A 20204-nucleotide genomic window follows, 5' to 3' on the forward strand; every position below is an offset into this window, starting at 1 on the left:
TCTTTCTTTCTTTCTTTCTTTCTTTCTTTCTTCCTTTTTTCCTTTCATTCTTTCTTCCTTCCATCTCTCTTTTCCTCCCTCCCCCCTTTCTTTCTTCTCTCTCTGTCTCTGTCTCTCTGTCTCTCTCTCTCATATGTGTCTTTAATTCATCTGAAAATCCCTTTAGTAAACTGAACGCAAAATCATTGGGCACCTAGGCACACAAATATTGATCCTCACCCAGACTAAGGATCCTGAGGTTCTTTCAAGCACATTCTCCATCTGCTGTCAGAGGCCCACCTTCCTTTCCACCCTAGTGTCTGGAGCCTCCTCTGGGGAGAATCTGGACCATCTCCATAATACTGCCTCTGTTTCCTAAGAACCCCTAATACCAAAGGCCTCCTTAAGGAGAATGACTGTTCCTTTTATTGGATGATTGTTACCCTTGCCTAATCATATAAAACGCCCCCTTGAAATCTCGAACCTCTCCTGGGTTTCTAGTAAGTTATATAATATCTGCATTCTTAAGAAACCTTTCAGCTGGGCTTAAGCAACAGCTTAATGGTTTGTGACAGGCAACTTTAATTTCCCCTTCCTGGATTTCTCAAAAATCTACATGCTCTTGGGTTCTTCTCATGGTTCTCTACAGCTTTCTGGATTCCACGTTTTCTGTCTGCTATCAGCCAGGATACAGAACAGAGCTTTTGGCTGGTTAACAGGAAGACTCCACTCCTTGGAACCTTATAATCATTTTGATATACTTTTATTTTGGGTGTGTCCTGGGAATGAGTAGATTGATCTGTAAGCTCTACTCCGTCTTGCTCATTCCATTCCTTGCTCCCATTCTCCCTCCATCCTCCTTATCCCCCTCCCCCTTTCCTCTGGGACAATAAACACATTCCTCGATCTGCTCCCTACAGGGTGTAAGGTTCCTCTCAGGTCCTTGGGACCCCAGTCTGCATCTGAGAATCCTATGAGGGTGTTTTCTATGTGTCTTCTTTCCTGAGAGACAGTCTGGTGAATTCTCTTTTCTACTATGGAATTAAACCTAATTACTTTTGATTTAATTGTACTTACCTTGGTGAGCATGATAGTCTTCGATTGGGAAAAAAAAAAGATGTGAATAAACAAAAGCATAAAAGGGGACGCACCAGGAAGGGAAGAGAAAAAGAAAGAGGGAAAGTGAAGGATGGGAGAAACTCTCATAGGATTTCAAAGTTATCCTCTGGATTACCATTTTGAACGCTCCTATGTGCAGATGTTCCTGGGAGTGTTGGTGGAAAGCTGATCTTTGTGACATTTTTCATTCAAAATCCCTGACCTAACATGATCAATAGGGCTGCATTTTGTAACCATGCCCTTGATCAACTAGGCCGCATTACAACCTCCCTTTGCAAACACTTCCAGAACACACCTATGATAGGAGGAGATGACCACGTCACATACTTCTCAGCATAAAAAAAAAAAAATCAGATAGCAGGTATCATTAATTTTCCTTTCTTTGATCAGTTTATTTAAACTACCTCAGGATCCTTCTGTCCGTATTTTTAGTAGCTCATTTTGGCCAGTGAAACTGAAGTCATCTGAAGGAGCACAAGGATTGGACACTATGGATCATGGTCCTTTTTCAAAGGCAACCTTTTTTTTTTTAACACTATGTTACGCAGTACCTCGTACAGAAGAATACTGGCCAAGTTACTAGAGAGTAGCTAAGCCTCTTTGAAAGATGTTGTCAATGATACTTTGTTAGACAATTCTTAGGACTTTGCTTGGAGCCAAAGAGGATAAGGCCTTATCACTTGGAGACACAAACAAGGGCCCCACCACGTGATCCCCTGTAGACTTCAGAGATATCGTGCCTATGAAGAGAGCACCTAATCCAAGGGGTGATGCAGGAGGCAAAGGCCAGCAAACAGGATGACACTGATAAAGCTAACCTCGGCTGCTTGTAAAGCCACTGTCACAAGTGGAGCCCATGACCGAAGCTCCACTTCCACTCCTTCTGTGAGTATCATTGACACAATTACCACCCTTCCTCTTCCTGCTTGCCAGAGTACTGACATGCTTCTCTTTCATTTTAGAACAGCGTCCAGCTGGAGAAGATCTTGCGAGCAGCCAGAGTTTACTGGTCTGATCCCAGGAATAGAGACTATACCCATAAATCTTGGCACAAGCACATGAGCAGCTAAACATGACCGAAAAAAGAAACAGCAAGAGCAGGCATGAAATTTGACCCACACACATTGTGCATGGCTTGAAGGGCTTCTTGAAGTTGATGATTCCTGGTCTATCATGTTGCTACTGGACCCAGAGCAGACTCAGAATGCATGACTTTCTTATAAACTATTCCCTTGATGTCTTGGTTCGGTATCCCTACCCCACTTCTCAACAATATCTCATGTCATGTGCTACACAAGCCTCAAACTCACTATGTAGCTGAGGATGGCTTAGAACTGATGACCCCACCCTCTGCCTCTACTTTCCATGTCCTGGGATCCCAGACCTGCACTACTGTGTCCAGTTTACATGGCTCTAGATACCAACCCAAGACCTGCTCCATGGTAGGCAAGGGGTCTATCAACAATACATTCACGCCCCCAGTTGTTAGTTTTCTACTTTTGATTATCTATTTAGAACTGACAATTAACTATCTTAGGCTCTTCTAAATATTTGCCCATCAAATGAGAAAATCTGTACGGTCAGAAAACAAGATTCTTCTCAGGGAAATCTGATACTTCTAATCATGTGACCATTTCTCCAAGAATCCATCTCCTCATTTCCTTCAAGGCCCCTGCAAGTCAATTGAGAACCATGTAAGGAGTTCATTTATTTAAGTTAGTAAAGGCATGTGCTGTTCTTCACATGAAGATAAAAGTGGAATGTCTTTTTTGGAACCTATCAATGATGTTTCAGAAGATCAGATCTGAATGGAAAGTTCTATAAGGGACACAGGCAAAGGTCAGTCCTCTTTGTATCCATAGCTGGAACTCCTGCTAAACTGAAAACAAGTTTGGGCAGGAACTGTTATACAGGATCTGGCTAACTCAGAGGCCACTGGGCTGATGATGTCATCATATTCCATGGAGATATTAATTTTCAAAATCCCCAAGAAACATTGTGGGGGCACCTATTTATCATCTCATAGTGCATTGCACTTATTACACATACATTTTCAATCTCAGATAGAGATAACAAAACACTTTTGCTATGAACTAGGTTTGGTGTGCTTTGAGCTCTGACTCATGACAGTTACTTACATGAGATGAAAGCAGAACCTTGCACCCTCCAGAGAGATCTTCATACTGGCTCGCTGTACTGCCGCCGGTTAATAGATGTGACTTCACCTTCTGTAACATTCTTGAGGTCAAAGAAAGGGCTCACAGTGTGCATACTGCCATGACATGGACCTTCGATTCCTTAGCCAAGGATATGGAAAAATGCTCCAACAGCCTCTGTCACATTGTTTAACGCACCTTGGGAGCCTTCCCTTCATATTGGGGATAGTCTAACGTGACATATCTGCAATTAAAAGGTGATGTCAGTTGACACAACGCCACAGAGCCCAGTTAAATATTGTTCCTTAGAAAATAAGAGCAGGATTCAATCCTGAAAACATTGGTAGTGGTCCAGGGGCTGAGTCATTTGGCTCTCTCTGAGCGTCTCTGCTAGCTAGGACTTGTCAAGGAACACAAGTTCTGTTCATATGTGGAAGCAAGAAAGAAAGAAGCAGGGAGAAAAGAAAATTTTAAAAGAGTATACTGCTCAAGGGAAACATGGTTTTTATCACAATTCAAGTCCATTCTAATGTGTAGTTTTTTAGGCTTTAGTAGAGACATTCAATGGTTCTGCTGGATGTAAAAGGCAAGAGCCAAACTCCATGTTCTTTCAATATGTAACATATTACTTAGGTGCCCCAGGTTTTTACTCCCTGGGTTCTTGCAAAGGAGCTGGAGATGGAAAGATTAGATCAACTCTAATTTATGAGCACCTCTCATCCTGATGGGAGTACTTGGAAACTCTTAGATACATATTAAACAATGCTGTCATGAAAAGTTAGAAGAGGGAACCAAGGGCTCCCTACACAGGTTAGTATGGCTGGAACTTTATATATCATGAAAAAGCAGAAGAGACAAAAGAAAAAAAATTGCTAACCTTCTAGAGAGAGAATGTTGTCTCCTGATACTGTCATAAATGAGCCTTTCTTTGAGCCCTAAGCCCACAAAGTTGCTTCGCTGTAGAGTCCGGGAGACCAGAAGTTTATCAACACGTCTCACTGGGCTAAGCTCAAAGCCACAGTGGTTCATTATTTCATGGAAGGCTCTAGAGGAAAAATCCATTCTTCAAATTGTAGAAGCCACTTGGATCCCTGGGCTACTGCTCCTACCCTCCATGTCTGCATCTCACAGCAGCAAGCTACCACCGTCACATTATTCTGGTGTCATCTGCTAGCCCCACCCCACACTGTCAAGAACCTCTGTGATTCTATTGAACTCACTGGATAATTGAAGATAATCTCTCTGTAATAAACCCAGCTGATTAACAGCTTTAATTATACCTGAAAGTTTAATACATCTTTGCCATGTGAAGCAACATAGTCACAGGGTCTTAGGGCTTAGAGCACAGACATCTTTGGATGGATATTATTCTATCGAAGTTACTTTCTAATTTATCCTGTGAAACCAGTCAGACAAAGTAAGGAGCAAATATGAATGCCTTCTTTGCCTTATTTTTTTTTCCACAGGAGAAAAACAACTGAAGCCTCCTCATACAGCAATTTTAAGAGAGAATGTGGACACACGAGTCTTTAGCAGGAGGAGAAAGGTAGTTTTCTTATAATGTCTTCTGGTTATGAGCCAAAGATTCTTAACTAAAAATTTGCTGAAAGTACTGCTATAAACAGACGACTATTAAAGTTAAATAGTCATCAAGTTAAGTTAAATTCAATTTAACTTAAATATTTATTAGGAGTGAAAGCGAACATAAGCGTTGAAAACTCAAACCCTTATTTCTTAAGTGTCTCATTTTACAACAATGTATTTCTGGCTGTTGGGAGGCAATTTCCGTGGTTTTATTAACCTGTAACAGAAGGGTTTGTAACTCTAAGCTGGAGTATCTAGAACCAAGGGAGTTAAGGGAAAATAAAACACAAACCAAGAAAACCCTGTTGCCTCCTCGGAGCTGAAAGAAGTCGAAGATGACCACCTTAGGAAACTCAGATAATCAGAACCATGAATCATCTTTTCTTGTTAAAGGTGCTCAAACCAATGACATCACACATTCAAAAGCTTTAGTTAGTTCTAAGTGTATCCTAGACATCATTTGCTGTATCAAGGATATGGTCATTTTGAAAGAGGAAAGCCAGTCACCTAGTCTTGTGAAACATACATCTCTATAGATTTAGACAATGCAAGTCTAAGTACTTAAAATAATAAAGTTGTTTATGGTGTGTGTAACATCAGTTCCTCTACCCTATTAAGCATACAAGAAAAAGAGGGCCTCAGCCTAAAGGCCCTTTGAGATCTGTTAATGGTTCCAAATTTCAAATAGACCTACATTTAAATCATGGTAATCTGAGCCCTGGCCTGAGCTTCTCACAGCCATTAGTCTTCCAAGAATGGGTATTTATCTAAGAAGTGGCATGTAATATAGTCACATATAGTCCCATTTTGACAAAGGCACACCAAGATTAGATCAGAAGCTTCTACACTTCTACTTGTCTTTAAGTGAATTCTCTTGGTGTCTAAACATATAATTAATCTAGCTAGCAGTAAAATAATAGAAATGAAGCCTGGACCATGGAATGTGAGGGACAATGAGCTGCACAGGATTCAGTAGGCTCCTCCTAGTATACTCTGGAACTCACCAACCCAGCTAGGAAAACTAGTCTCTTCTTAGGATGGAAGCTTACCCACCCCCGAAGAAAACAGCTCAAAGGCTTGATACAAGAGTCATCTATTTTGAACACTCCACGTGTCTCCTCCTTATTCCCAAGCAAGTGGACATGTGTCTTGGGGATTCCAGGGACATACTTCTGATTATCATTATTTTCAAGTTTTATAATATAATCAGACAATGCCACTTTTGACTGCAAGATCTTGCAGAATTTATGAGTGCATGTGTGTGTGTGTGTGTGTGTATGTGTGTGTGTGTGTGTAGAGCTATCTTTTAAAAATAAAGTTCTATATCATGAGATTATTATAGTCATTAAAACATAAAAGTAAAAATTGTATTGTATTTTTAGAATCGTCTGTGAGTGTGTGTGTGTGTGTATGTGTGTGTGTGCATGTGCATATGTATACTATAACATGCATGTGGAGGTCAAAAGAAAACTTGTGGAGTCTGATCTTTCCTTCTTCCCTGTGAGTTCCCCAGGATTAAACCCAGATATCTAGCTTGGTGACAAGCACACTTACCCACTGAATGACCTTTCCAGTCACCATTATTTATTTAAATATCTGGTTTTCTCAGGATCCATTTTTTTTGAAGTTCTGTTTCCCATTTATTAATCTGATTAGCTTTGTTGAAAACTGATTTATCATGGAGGCACCATTTTCTTCCTGGACTATCAATTCTATTCCATTGACCTATCTATCTTTATATCGGTATGCAGTATCAGACACAGTCTGCATTCTCTGCCTTTGCTGTTATTTGTCATGATTTTATCTATTCGGGGGTCTTGTATTTCTAAAGGACTTAAGAATCAGCATGTCTGTTTCTATGTCAGGAGTCACTTGTAGCTTGTATTAAGTCTAGTTTCTGAACATGGAGTTTGCAAGTGTCTGAGATGCAATGGTTTTAAAGGCATGGCTCTTTACTGGGTAAATGAAATTAAGCAGACGTTGTTGATAGTGGCAGAAAATACTCTCTGCTTTCTGGGTTCCTGTCTCTGGCTACACATTCTGATAGAGGCATCCTTGAGCAAGTGGTAAGAAGAAACTGTTACTAAGACTAAAATCTGTTACAAGCGTCTTAGCATTCATCCTTCCTACAAAACCAACTTGCACCGATTGTAACCTTCTAATGTAAGTGTGTTCTTTCTGCTGTCACCTTAGCCAATAATGGTTTCTCAACATCTTTCCCTCAGTATGCATCAGCCCTTCCTCCATATAAGGCTCATCTCCTCTCACACTGCCACCTCAAAGAAGCCTGCTCTCTGTACATAAAACCAGGGAAGAAACTCCTGGAGAGCCATGTACATTTTCGCTTTCCCAGATCTATAAGCTCACTGGGTGTCACCTCTTCTTTGAGGGCCTGTCCCACCATCTAGAAAATTCTTACCCAGTCTCCCCTGCCCCCAGGAACAGAGAGGGGTCAGAAAGGCTAGACTTGTTTTCTTCCAAAGGATCATCAGGACAAGTTTGAAGTGGTTGGACCTTGATCCGCTAATTAAAGGAGAAAAAAGACATGGTCTTGTGCACAAGGCAAGTCAGTCATGCATGAGGGATAGTCTGGGCAAAGGTTGGGTAGAAAGAGCTTCAACCCAGAGCAAGACATCACAGAACAGCTCAGTGTCTGAATGCAGTCTAAAATGACCTCCACCTCCCCTTCAGATGCACATTCTTGGTTGTACAGGCATGGGACAGACACAAATGCTGGGATCACCTCCTTTTTTGCCACACAAAAGCAGAGCAATGCACACTTGACCCAATGCCATTTTCTCTTTCATTCTCTTCCAGTTGAAATAAAATCAAAGCAAAATAGAAAGGCCCTGTGCTCTCCTTGAAGCTCCAGGAGAATTTATGGACACCTCACCACAAAAATTCAGCTGTGACTAATATTCAGATTAAGTGTGTTTATCAGAAGTGAGTCCACTATTCCTTGAATTGGTGTGTGTGTGTGTGTGTGTGTGTCTGTGTGTGTGTCTGTGTCTGTGTCTGTGTATGTTTGTGTGTGTGCCACATGTCTGTGTCTTAGGTCATCTATTTAGAGTCACCAATAATCCTTCTATGTACATAAACATCACTACCTCTATCAAAAGAAAGGTCTTCTCATTTGTGTATGTGTACACACATGCATGTGCATATATATGCACATGCATGTGTGTGCTTGTGTATAGGGGTGAACATACAAGTTTTGGTGACATTATAGGTGTATATACATGAATGTGAAGGCAGAATACATGTTCAGATACTGTTCCTGAGACAACTGACTTGGAGCTTACTGAGGAGGCAAGGCTTGCTGGCCAGTGACTGCAGGGGTCCTCCTCTCTCCAACTCCCGTCCCTGAGCTTAGGAGCTCAGCCTTTCTTCTTGGGTTCTGGTGTTCTTACTCAGGTCCCCATGCTTCCAAAGTAGGTACTCTACCTACTGAGCCATGTTCCCAGCCCTCTTTCTGTAGAATCCCACATGTCCTTAGAACTCACTTTTAGCAACAGAAGTAACGCTGGCTGTTGGAAAGCCTGGGAGCTTCCATCTTTACCATTTCAGGATCCAGCCCTCATTGAAGAAGCCTCAGGATAGACTAAGTATGAGAAACAGTGTCAATGCGAGAAGCAGTTTGTTTTGAAAAGTTGTGTTGCCTGGGTTAATCTCCTAGGAGAGCAAGACCTTTGTTCTACAGTCAGAGTAGAACAACTGTATGTGTGTGGTTTGCAGGAAAGAGACGGGGAAGACACTGCCCGCTGACCCACATCCATGTGTTCTCTTCACAGCTTCCAGGAACACCATCGCAAGAATAGGTTCAACAAACTTTTAGAACGTCTCTGTCTTCAGGGTGAGAAACATGTTGCTTTATAGAACACCAGAAAATCAGGACCTGAGTCAGGTGTTCCTCTCTTGCCATTTGAATACTTCTTAGTGAGGGGAACTCAGTTTCTTGTGATACAGAGACTACGTTGAACACTAGGCACATTATGCAATAAACTTTCAGTGAACTCCTGCAGAGCCACCAAATTAGTCCAGGTCTCACCCACATTCCACTCTGTCTCACACTAATCATGTGGCATTAAGAGACTAGTTGGGCTCGTTAACTTCCCTAGGTCTCCTGGGTAAATGTCAGCAGGGTGTGAAATGGGACCCTTGTGCATGAGAATGAGCCTCCTCCACAGTGGGTTCATTCCAGCTAAGAAGAATGGGACATCCAGAGATACTCAGGCTCCCTGCATGTTGACTTCATTCACAATCATGCATTCCCTCATTGCACAAACACCTAATACTGAATAGGTACAAGCTTTGTGAAAGAGCTCTAAACCCATTAATATCTGTCTCCAACAAACCCTGCAAAATTAGGTTTGTTTCTTCCACTGCAGTCAGATTCAAAGATATGTATCACGGAAACAAACAAACCCAGTAAGACCTTCTTATTTTATTTTACTTACTGTTTGTTTTGAGACATCTTCTTCTCTAGCTCCAACTAGCCTTTAATTGGATAAATAGCTGAGGCTGTCTTTGCACTATTGACCATCCTGCTCTACTTCCCGAGTGATGAGGTGTCAGTCATCCATGGCCACACCCAAGTAGGTCTTCATGGTTTAGCACTCTATTGCCTTAATCATTTGGCCACCTTAGCCTATAGGTTTCCATATTTTAAAGACCTCACTAAGCATGCCACGCTAGCGTTTCCATATGCACACAAGATTAGATTTCCCTAACTAAAGCTTCCCATATATTGCAGTCTACCTAACTTCTTGAAAGGTTATTTACATTTTCACAAAATTTTAAGACAGAGAGAAATCTCTATCCCTTGGCACAAATTGGGGAAAGGCCATAAAAACAAACTCCGTTCATTGGATTACAGCTACCTAAAAGGCCTTTTTCTGGGGCTTGTGGTTGAAGAGGAAAGAAGGAATTACTGCCCACCGGTTTTGGAAATGCTGACATCTGGTTAAACAGTCATATACAAATAATAATAGAATAGAATTGGAGAGACGGGAGATTCTCCATAGGGACCATGTCCCTTCCTTTGGTGTAATCTCCCTACCACCCTCACCCTCCACCTTTGGCTGACTCGGTGTACATGGAACTTCTTCCCATATGAGATCCTTCTAGGCAGGTCTTCAAGAAGGCAGGCAAAACCCAGCCACATGTGATGAAGAACCAAGAGTCTTTTAGGTTATTATGACCTCTAAATATGTATCGTTATTAATTTTCAGCCTATAATCCTTACTTACATTTCTAATTCCTCTTATAAAAGTGATAGATGTACAATGATATGCTAATGTCCCGTGTATCTTATAAAGCATAAAATCTAAACATTCACAAAATCAATATGCTAATATTGCCCGAATTGTCCAAGAGGAAGCCGTGAATTTCCCCTTGGGAAACTTGGTTTTGGTAAAAGGACACAAAATGCATAGTGGTGGAGCCCACAAGCAGAGATGAAATACAGGACAGTGAAGGGTCTCAGGGGAGATGCCATATGAGATAAGCCAGATGTCAGTGGGGCAGATAAAGGGAGGAAAAGGGATCTTGTACAAGTGCATGTAGGTGCATTCCATATCCAAAAGGTGGGACACAGGATCTGAGAGAAAAAGAAAGGAAAAGAAAACCCAGACTGGTTCATGCAAAGTCCTCCATACAACTAAGTTGAGACTCTGTCCACTGATCCATAAAGAACCAACAAAGGAGACCAGCAACATCTCAACCTCACTTCAATCATTGATGCTCTACTGGCTATATGCAGAAAGAACAGTGGTGAACTATGAGAACATCAAAAGAACACCATACTTAGACAGACTCAGTCAAGACATGAACCATGGAAAGTCACCAGCCTCTGAAGGGGTTGGACAAGAGCTGTCCCGGCTAAAACAATGTCACCACCTATCTTGTTTGGTAAATGGGAAAAAGATCTTGGAAGGCTGAGTGAGCACAGAAAATCAGGCGAAAGACTACCTTGTATGTAATGACAGACAAAGACCTAACAATGCTAGTCTTATAGGGCAGCCCAAAGAGCAATGGTGTTCTATTTTGCTTTGTGTTCCTGAGATGAATATGATAGCCAAAAGCAACTTATGAAGGGAAGGATTTATTTCATCTTATAGCTTTACAGTCTTTTGTAAAGGAAAGCCAGGGCAGAAACTCAAGGTAGGAACTTGAAAGTTGAGGCCATGGAGGAGTGCTGCTTACTGTCATGCTCCCTATGGCTTGCTCAGTCAATTTTCTTGTACAAATCAAGACCACCAGCTCAGGGGTACCACTACCTGTGCTGGGCCTTTCATATCAATCATTAATCAAGAAAATGTCTCACAAACTTGCTTTTAAATCTGGTGGAGATAGTCTCTCTGGAGTAAAGTTCATCTTCCCAGAAGACTCTAGCTTTTGTGTCAACTTGACAAAAATAAAATCTAACCAACATGAATGTGGAGGTAGCAATAGAGTTTGACAAGGAAGTTCAGGGGTCACTCTTCATGTTCTTCATGGAGGGAGCTGGATTGGATCAAGTTGATGGCTGTAAAGAAAGATACAGACATCTGACTGATGTTAATGGCAGCACATGATGAATATTTAGGAAAAATATGGGGATTGAGCTCCTGGTGTGTCCAGAACCATTCACTGAACAGCACATTGAAATATGCCCAATGGAGCACAGGGGAAAACATCTCGTGTCTAGGAAGCAACAGAGTTAGCTACTTGTAGGTCTGAAAGAAGATAGATCCTTTAGAGGACCTGAAATGTTCTTGAGTCCAGATGCAAAGGGAGGCCTCTTGCATTTCTCTCTGCCTCCAATAAGTGGATACAAACCTGATGCTGCCTTCCAAAAGAACATGGAGCTATTAAAAGCTTTAATGAAATCTGGAAGTGTGGTATTGATCAGGGGTGTTTTCTTCCAGTCACCACTGGGCCCTAGGGTGACTCAGAGAGCCTAGCACAGACATGAGTCATCCTTTATATCCTACTATTGCCTGTAAAGAGCACACTCACCCTGCAGCTTGGAGGACCACCTGGGAAATGGGTGGGGTGGACTTCTGTTGATTACTCAAACAAGACCGTCCATTCGTGGGAACCATCCCCTGATGCTTTTCTTCAGCCAGATCCAGCCCAACCTCTACTTCTTCTCTTTTTCCTTCTCCCCAATTCTTGGGTGAATGGTGGTACCTCAGACTCTCTCAATAACAACAGAAAAGTTGCATGGATTAAGCAAGAAATCACATGGTAAGTTAGGCCTCCATATTAGGGACCTTCATGAGGGACTCACAGCTTTAAACATGGACAGTGTTACCCTGGTTATCAATAGGAGAGATTAAATTTGGAGACAAGAGATTAATCCTCAAATCTTATCACTAACACATGGCAGGGCCAACAATATCCCGGATATTGAAATAATTGTGTGCATTTATATGGCACTTCCATGTGTTAAGCATAGATCTACTTGGTGTACAAAGGCTAATTTATACAGTTCTCATGAGTCCCCAGGATAGATGCCAGAAGTTGAAAGACCAGTCATAACTCTTATGAGAATCTTTCATGATCCTCAGAGTTGAAATAAACCAGATAGAAAGATCTAGGGTTTGAACTAAGTCTCTGTGGTTCCTCTTACTAACCTAGGTACACCTCAATTAATGTATATTTTCATTGTATAACTTTGCATGCACCAGCATTAGTTTAATAGTTTAGAAGCTAGTGTAATGGTCAGCAATGTGAATCAGGAATAAGAAGCTATCAAAAATCAAAGATACCCAGGCACAACTGACTGTAATAAGTGCCATATGCAACCATGTCTGCCTCCAAGTGCAAGAATCACAGAATCCTAGATCCTTTCCATGTAATAACCAGTGATCTACAACACGTGCCTTAAGCCTTCTGTGCCTCAGTTTTTTCTCTGGTAAAATGAGTTAGTCACTCCTACATGAGGACATTCTGTGGAAATCTAGCTCTTGGAGACCTTCACTAATCTCAACCTTTGTCCTCTTTCCAAGGAGAAGAGGTTGAAGGGAAAGAAAAACATACAGGGTTTCCTTTACGTTTCTGAAGGAAGCTTTTACTGGAAAGCACTTACCAAAGACACATTTTCTAAGGCAGAACCTCAGGAGAAGCTATGTGAGAACTCAGCAGAATGAGGCAAGGCAATGTGTATGATAGGAAACACAAAGATAGCAGAGTCAATGCCCCAGTAAGTCCTTGTTAGGAAGTACAAGAAAAAAAGTCTAGTACTTTTTGGGGGGTGGGGTGTTTTGTTCTTTTTTGTTTTGTTTCATTTACAATCCACACATGCTTCACCCAGAACACACTGCAGGCTACCCACAGGAATCATTTAAGACCATTAGCCTGATGGGAAATCTTTTCCCAGAGTGATGAGCCTAGGACTATAATATATCTGGGACTGAGATAAACAGAGATATTAAAAAAAATATTGCCTCCACCCTCCACCAGGGACACCCAGCCACTGAATGGCAGAGACAGGTTTCAGGGTTAGAATCCAAATGTGACACGAGAAAGATGAAGTGCCAATGGGAGAGCAAAGGGCATGAGGGAGGAAGCAGAAGACTCAAGAGGGGCCTGGGAGAAGAAAAAAACCTGGGAGGAGGTCACATGTTACATAAAGAAACAAAAACACAGCTCTACTAGAGAGACATTGAAGGTATATGAGCATACTTTCAAGGATAAGGGAAAGTGTGTTTTGCTGATTTTCTGATCCATATTGCCCAGTATCCTGCTGGCACACCATGGGAGCTTAATTAATGTTGGATAAATCAGTCATTATCAATGGCACAAGGGTGGTCACCTTGGATCTTGCTCTCCTTACTACACATGGATCTCAGTGCTCTGGCAACAAGATATTAGCATAGAGGTTGTTGGGTAGATAGGAGATCCCAGCACCCCAGTTCTGTGTGCTGGAAGGAGGGGGATAGTCCATGGTAAGAGCCACTTGAACTCTTTTAAGTTAATTCTTTAAAGTTAACACTTTAAGTCTGTGGTGTAATAGTCTAGAGAGACTCAAAGGTGAAGCTGTGTGTTCCGAATTAGGGCAGAAATGGGGGAAAGACCAGAATGATGGTGGTGGAAAATTCTCAGAGAGCCAAGCTATCTGGATGTTATTCATCCTATTGCTGAGCCAGACAATGTGAATTCTATCCTCCTAACCTCCCCAAATGCCCAGATTAGGACAGTTATGCTATCAGTTTGATCTCACTAAATGTGTGCTTGCACTTGCTGCTGCAGATGCCCCTTGGATTGGAGTGAATGATATAGTAGATATCTTAGCTGGGTACAAATGTGGCTAGGACCCAGTTTAGGAGACATCTCTGGCTTCCTCCAACTCTTATAGGATCTGGGAGAAAGGTTCTCCTAAGTCCATAAGGAACTGTATGTCAATCAAAAGCTTCACAGCATGATCAAAACCAGTCAGCTGATGAGTTTCCTTACTCTGGGAAGCCATGTGGGCATTCAGTCCTAGTGGCTGGCATTAGTTTTGGAGTGGAGATCATGGTGATGGAGTAGTGGGGATGAGGAAGAAAACAGTGACCAGTTACACTATTTCATCACAATGCTAGCATGTTTGTAAAGACACTGAGATTCAAGGATGTTGAATCCTAAAGGATGTTCCTCCTAAAGTCACACAGTGGGTTGACGAGTCTTTAAAAGTGCAGCAGAAAGCTCAAATAAAATATACCACACTGCTGAAATGAAGAGTAAGGGGTTAAATGTGAGGAAGCAGGGGCTGGGGAGATAGCTCAGTGGGTAAAACATTTTCCACACAAACATGAGAACCTGGGCTCAGTTCCCCCAGAAATTCCATAGAAGCAAAGTATGTTGACACATGCATATACCGTCATTGCTAGAGCCATGGTGACACAAACTCCAGATGCTTATGGGCCAGTTGGACAAAACGAAACAGTGAGTTCAAGTTACAGTTAGAGGTCAATAATGATGACCTCCTCAATACCGGTGAGGAGGATGACAAGAGGAAGATGATGACCATGGTGATGATGATGACTCGGCTCAGTGGCTGAGGGTATTTGTCACAAAACTTAGTTATGATGATCTGAGTTCAAATCCAAGGGACCAACACAGTGGGAGACTAACTCCTGTAAGTTGTCCTCCCTCCCTCCCCCCCTCTCCCTTCCCCTCCCCCTTCTTTCTCATATGTATGTGTGTAACAATAAGAATATTAAGTAGGATAAATATTGAGGAAAATATTCAAAGTCAACCTATGGCCTCCACATACTCACTGACAGAGGAACCTGCCTAAACATGTGAGCACACAATTTTACACACACACACACACACACACACACACACACCCTGGAGCTCCACACACATACACGAACCATAAAAGAGAACACATTTCCTTCTCTCAGCTTGCTGCTTGAGGAACATTGCCCCTTATGGTACTAACCATTACCACAGCAGGTAGACAGGGCCTGTGGCTTTACTGCCATCTTCCCAGGGGTGACTTGAAGCTTCCTAGGAGCAACTTAAGGCCTCTTGCTTAGATTCCAGGGTACTAATATCCCATCACAGAGGGAGAAAAGCAAGGAGTGCGTCAGACGAGAGACTTAGCTTGGGAAGCGGTGCCTGGGGGTGAATTGCAGCCATTTAATATCAGTTTTCACATCGTATTGATTCGCTTTCTCTTCCTCTTACAGAAGACTAGCATCCCTGTAGTTGAGCTCATCAGTGGGCCTTTAAAGGTTTCCTATTGATCTGCAAAACTATTGTCTCAGTTTGCAGTTTCCCTTTTGGAAACATCCTTTGCCTTTTGGTCATGTTCTGTATTTAGTTTGTATACCAAACATGGCTTCTTTTCTGGGAGCAGGCAGCAGACATCCTGGGCCCAAGGCTGAAGATGGATATGACTTGCTGATACTTTAGGGTGCTTGCCTAGGAGTTCCAGGAAGTCTTCGATGTGAAAGGACAATGGAGAGTTTAGAAGAGAAGTGGGGGGTCTAACAAGGACCTGGTGGCCTTATTCCAAAGAGGGAAAAATACAGCAAAGCAAGAGCTGCCATGCATGAGCACTTTCTTGATCTTCAACTGCAAGACAAGAACAGGAAGGAAAATAATACAAGCAAGCAAACTAGGAATGAGAAAGTTATTTACTTGGATAAATTCAGCTTTAAATCCTGGTTTTCCTCAGGACTCCCTACACAATGGTGTGTGTGTGTGTGTGTGTGTGTGTGTGTGTGTGTGTGTGTGTGTGTGAATTCATGTGCACATGTACATAAGTGTGTGTCATTTGAAAGCAGGAGGTCAACATCATCTTCTCTTATTGATCCTCACCGTTGGGGGACTGTGGGTGGTCACTCTTCTTCAGTCCTAGGATCTGCCTGCCTTCTGACTTGTTCTGATGTCCATGTCCCCAAGGTCCATCAGTGTGCTCACAGCTTTGTATTCTACCTGTCTTCCTCAGCCTTTCCCTGGCCTTTCATAATGGCCATTGCTCTGTCAAAGCAATATTCTCTCTTGCCTTGGCTTCTGGGTCATTTTACTCATTCATCATTCACTCAGTTGCCCACTCAAAAGTTCCCATAAGGCTTTGTGTACTGCCAGAGGAAGTGAGGTCAGACAAGAATCTGTTGTAGATGACATATAACAAGGTGTGCTGGATATTTTCTGTCTCTTTTGTGTCCATGGCCCCACAAGAATCAAACTTTTCAGCCTTCTGTCAAAAACCATCCTTTCTACAAAGCACTCTGATCACATTGGGCCAGAGATAATTATTTATGTATTTTCTCTTTCCCGTTACCTTTTATTTGGTCCACTTCTCCTTTGCCCATCTCCTCTCCGTTTAAAGTTCTTATTTGTTTGTTTTGTGCTTGACTGGCACTGTGGCTTCTTTGGGAACACACAATGCTCCAGCTTTAAAAACCATCCTTGAGCTGCATACTGTCTTTCTACAGCTCCTGAACTTTTTCTCTTGCTTCTTCATCTCATTTTACAAAACAGAGTCTTGAGAGTTTTTGTTTCTTGGGTTTGTTTGTTTTTTTTGTTTTTTGGTTTTTGGTTTTTTTTTTTTATCCCTGTGGCCAGTACATCACAATTCATGTATGGAAAGATGCATCCTGTCTGTGCTGCTGTGGTCTTGAGACATCACCCTGCGTACAGATATGTAAAATAAAGAACATTTATTTTCATGAGAGCTCTCATTCCCGAAGGTCAAGGACTGCATGTCACCTAGCCTCCAAATGTCCTTGGCTCTACCAGTCACTGTTGCCTGCTCATGCATGGTTTGTGACTGCTGTAAGTAAAACTAGGAGGCTTAAAGCATGCTGGGTGAGAGGGTAGTACAGTCATCAAGGTGATGACCTTGAAAGCATGAAGACCTGGGTTTGATTCCCAGAAGCCATGTAAAATGATAGGCATGGTGGTGGATAATGGAGCATCATTGGGGTTGACCAGAAAGTCAATGAGAGACCCTGTCTCAGAGGAGGTGTTTCTGAAAAAGGCATGCCAGGCAAATATCTGCCTTCTGCATACACATTCATAAGTGCCAATGTATTCACATGCAAATTACACACACACACACACACTCACACTTTTAAAAGTTTTAAAAGTGAAATTTATTTCATTATAGTTCCAGAAACTAAAAAAAAAAAAAAAAAAAAAAAAAAAATGGGGCTGGAGTTATAATTGTAACAGTTCCCAGGAATTTCCAAGGAAACCTGTTCCCTACATCTCTCTTTCTCAGTTTGAGAGAGGTCAGAGATTCTTGTGGGCCCTTAGCTTATATGGACACCATTCCAGTCTCTGTCTCTATTTCCCCATACCCTTCATACCTGTCTGTATCTGTGTTGTTAGAAGTACTCTAGTCATTGCACACACAGAACCAGAGCAGGCTTGTCCCCATGCATTTATTTCTACAAAGCCCCTGTCTCCAATAAGGTCACATTATGTGGTTCCAGGAAATGAACGGGATGGGTCACTCTATTCAACTTGGCATATCCTCTGCCAATCCTCGATGGATTCTCCACATCCCCCTGGAGTCTATCTCTCCAGTCTTAAAAACTTTAAAGCAATTCTAAAATTTTCACTTCTCTGATCACCATCATCAGCCTTATTTCTATTTCTTGTTTTAATTTTAAGCATGAAAATGAGGTCACAACTGAGAAGAACTAGAATATCTGCACGCAGCCTCCTTTTCCCATGTCCCAGCACAGATCACAAAGGGCCCCCATAACTATCTGTTGGACAGAGGCAGATCTCCTCTGCGTAGCCCCTGTGAGTCCTCTATCTGACTTTGAAAGGTGCTCCATTACCTGCCACTCTGTCATCTGCTCTGGTCAGCATTTACTGGGTAAAAATTAGGTGCTCTCAATAAATACTTGTTGGTTGATTGATTAATCCATCAGCCCAGTTTCCTGCTGTGAAGCATTTTTAAACATGGATCTTCAGGAGGCCGGAGTAGGGGGCTTAAGAGGGGCAAGAGATGAGCATAAAGACACTTGGTCAGCAATCCCACTGTGGAGCCGCAGGGGACCTGACCAAGGTTTCAATTTGCCAGAGAGTCCACTTTGAATTCTTCATAGGGAGGTAAGTCCTATGACTTTAGAGTCCAAGGACTGTGGAGCTCAGGTCATAAGTTTAAAATTCATGTTAAGATCAGACGTAGTATATCTTCTTCAAGAACATGATAGGAACCTTTGCCATTTTATGTGTCACCATGAACCTAAGTCATGAAAAAAGTACATCAGAGAATCCCTTGTAGCCCCACATTTTAAACACACCCCACTTAGTTGCAGCTGGAACCTGAATTTCTGAAAATCTGAATAAGATTGCGTTTAGGATGAAGCAGCATCCACCAGAAGCCCCAGGGAATAGACTCCAGCAAAAGAATGCCAATGGCTGTGTAGCATCCTAACAAAGAAGTTCTGAGGGAGGACTGAAAATGTGTTTGCTCATGCGCAGTCCCTTCATGATTATGATATCACCACAGCTCTCTGAAGATTTACACTTCTAGTAGTGCCATCTGAAAGAGAAAGAGAGGAGGAGAAAGAGAAAGAGGAGGAAGAAGAAAGGAAAGTAGAGGGAGAGAAGGGAGGATGAAAGATGGAAAGAAGAAACAAAAAGAGAAGAGGAAAAGGAGAAGAAAGAGGAAAGAAAGAAATAGGAGATAGTGAGGCATTAAGGAAAGGAAGGAACGGAGAAAGAGAGAAGAGGAGGAAAAGGAACAGAAAAGTGAGAGGAAAAAAGCCAGTGAGAAAGACATGAAGAGAAAGGGGGAAAAATGGGAAAGAGAGAATAGAAAGAAAGAGGAAGGGAGAGGGGAGATTAGGGAACTTTAACAGACACACACACACACACACACACACACACACACCTCAAATCTACCACCAGTAGCTGCAACCAGAAGTAGTGAAGGTCATGCATCTACAAGGACAATGCCTTGCATACCCACGACTTTATTTTCTCAAGGTCATTTGTCCTTTTCTGAGCATCCCAAGTCACCCATCCTCTTAGCACTTACTCTTCTGGGGATTACAGTGCTAAAGCCAGCTTTAGGCTTCATCTTGTTTCAGTTCCCCTGTATCCATTTCAATCGAATCACTAATACCACTCATTTGCAGATTTTGTGTGCTTAATAGATTGGGAATATGAGGTCATGTGTCCACGAAGATAATTATCACTCAGGGTGTGATTGAATGGTTTCATTGTCTTCCAAATATTAGGAAAGCAAAAAAGACTTTTGTTAGGACATCAGTGGAGGCACATGCCCATTTCTGTGTGGGGGTGGGTGGATGGGTGGGTATACACACACATACGCGCACACACACATGTTTGCACACACTTGAGAGAGAGGATGTGTTTGTGCATGCACACATGTGTGCCTGTGCACACACACACACACGTGCATGTTTGTGTAGTTCCTGAGAGGTCCCATGACTCGATTTATGGCAGAAAAAAGTAACAGAAAGTAGCAGAAAGTTAACTCTACTTGAGACAAAGTGGGATTTAAATAGGAGCTAGGTCTGTGTTATCAGGAATCAGGCCACCGAAAAGCATCGAGCAGAAGTCAACTCTGGGCTCCTGGTGAGTGGCATATGACCACTTGTGAACGTGTGTCACCTCAGTTATTACTTTTCACTTTGTCACTCTTTGGGATTGAGGATGGGCAGCACTCTCCTAATGGATCCCTGTAAGGGCATGCCTCATTGGCAACACTTCCTTCAAGGACTCCTGCTTTACAAAGTAGAAGGTGGATGTGAACTGAGGGTCATCTCAGCATTCCTACCAAAGGACTGAGACAAGGATTCTGAGGAGGTGTGTGCAGACTCAAGGCAGAAAGCAGAAAATACTAGTGACCAGTGACCAGGAGCGTGCCTGAGTGATGAGAGTGTGTGCATGAGAGAG

This window comes from Grammomys surdaster, unplaced genomic scaffold (assembly GCF_004785775.1).
Source record: "Grammomys surdaster isolate TR1022 unplaced genomic scaffold, NIH_TR_1.0 187, whole genome shotgun sequence".
NCBI classification, from domain to species: Eukaryota; Metazoa; Chordata; class Mammalia; order Rodentia; family Muridae; genus Grammomys; species Grammomys surdaster.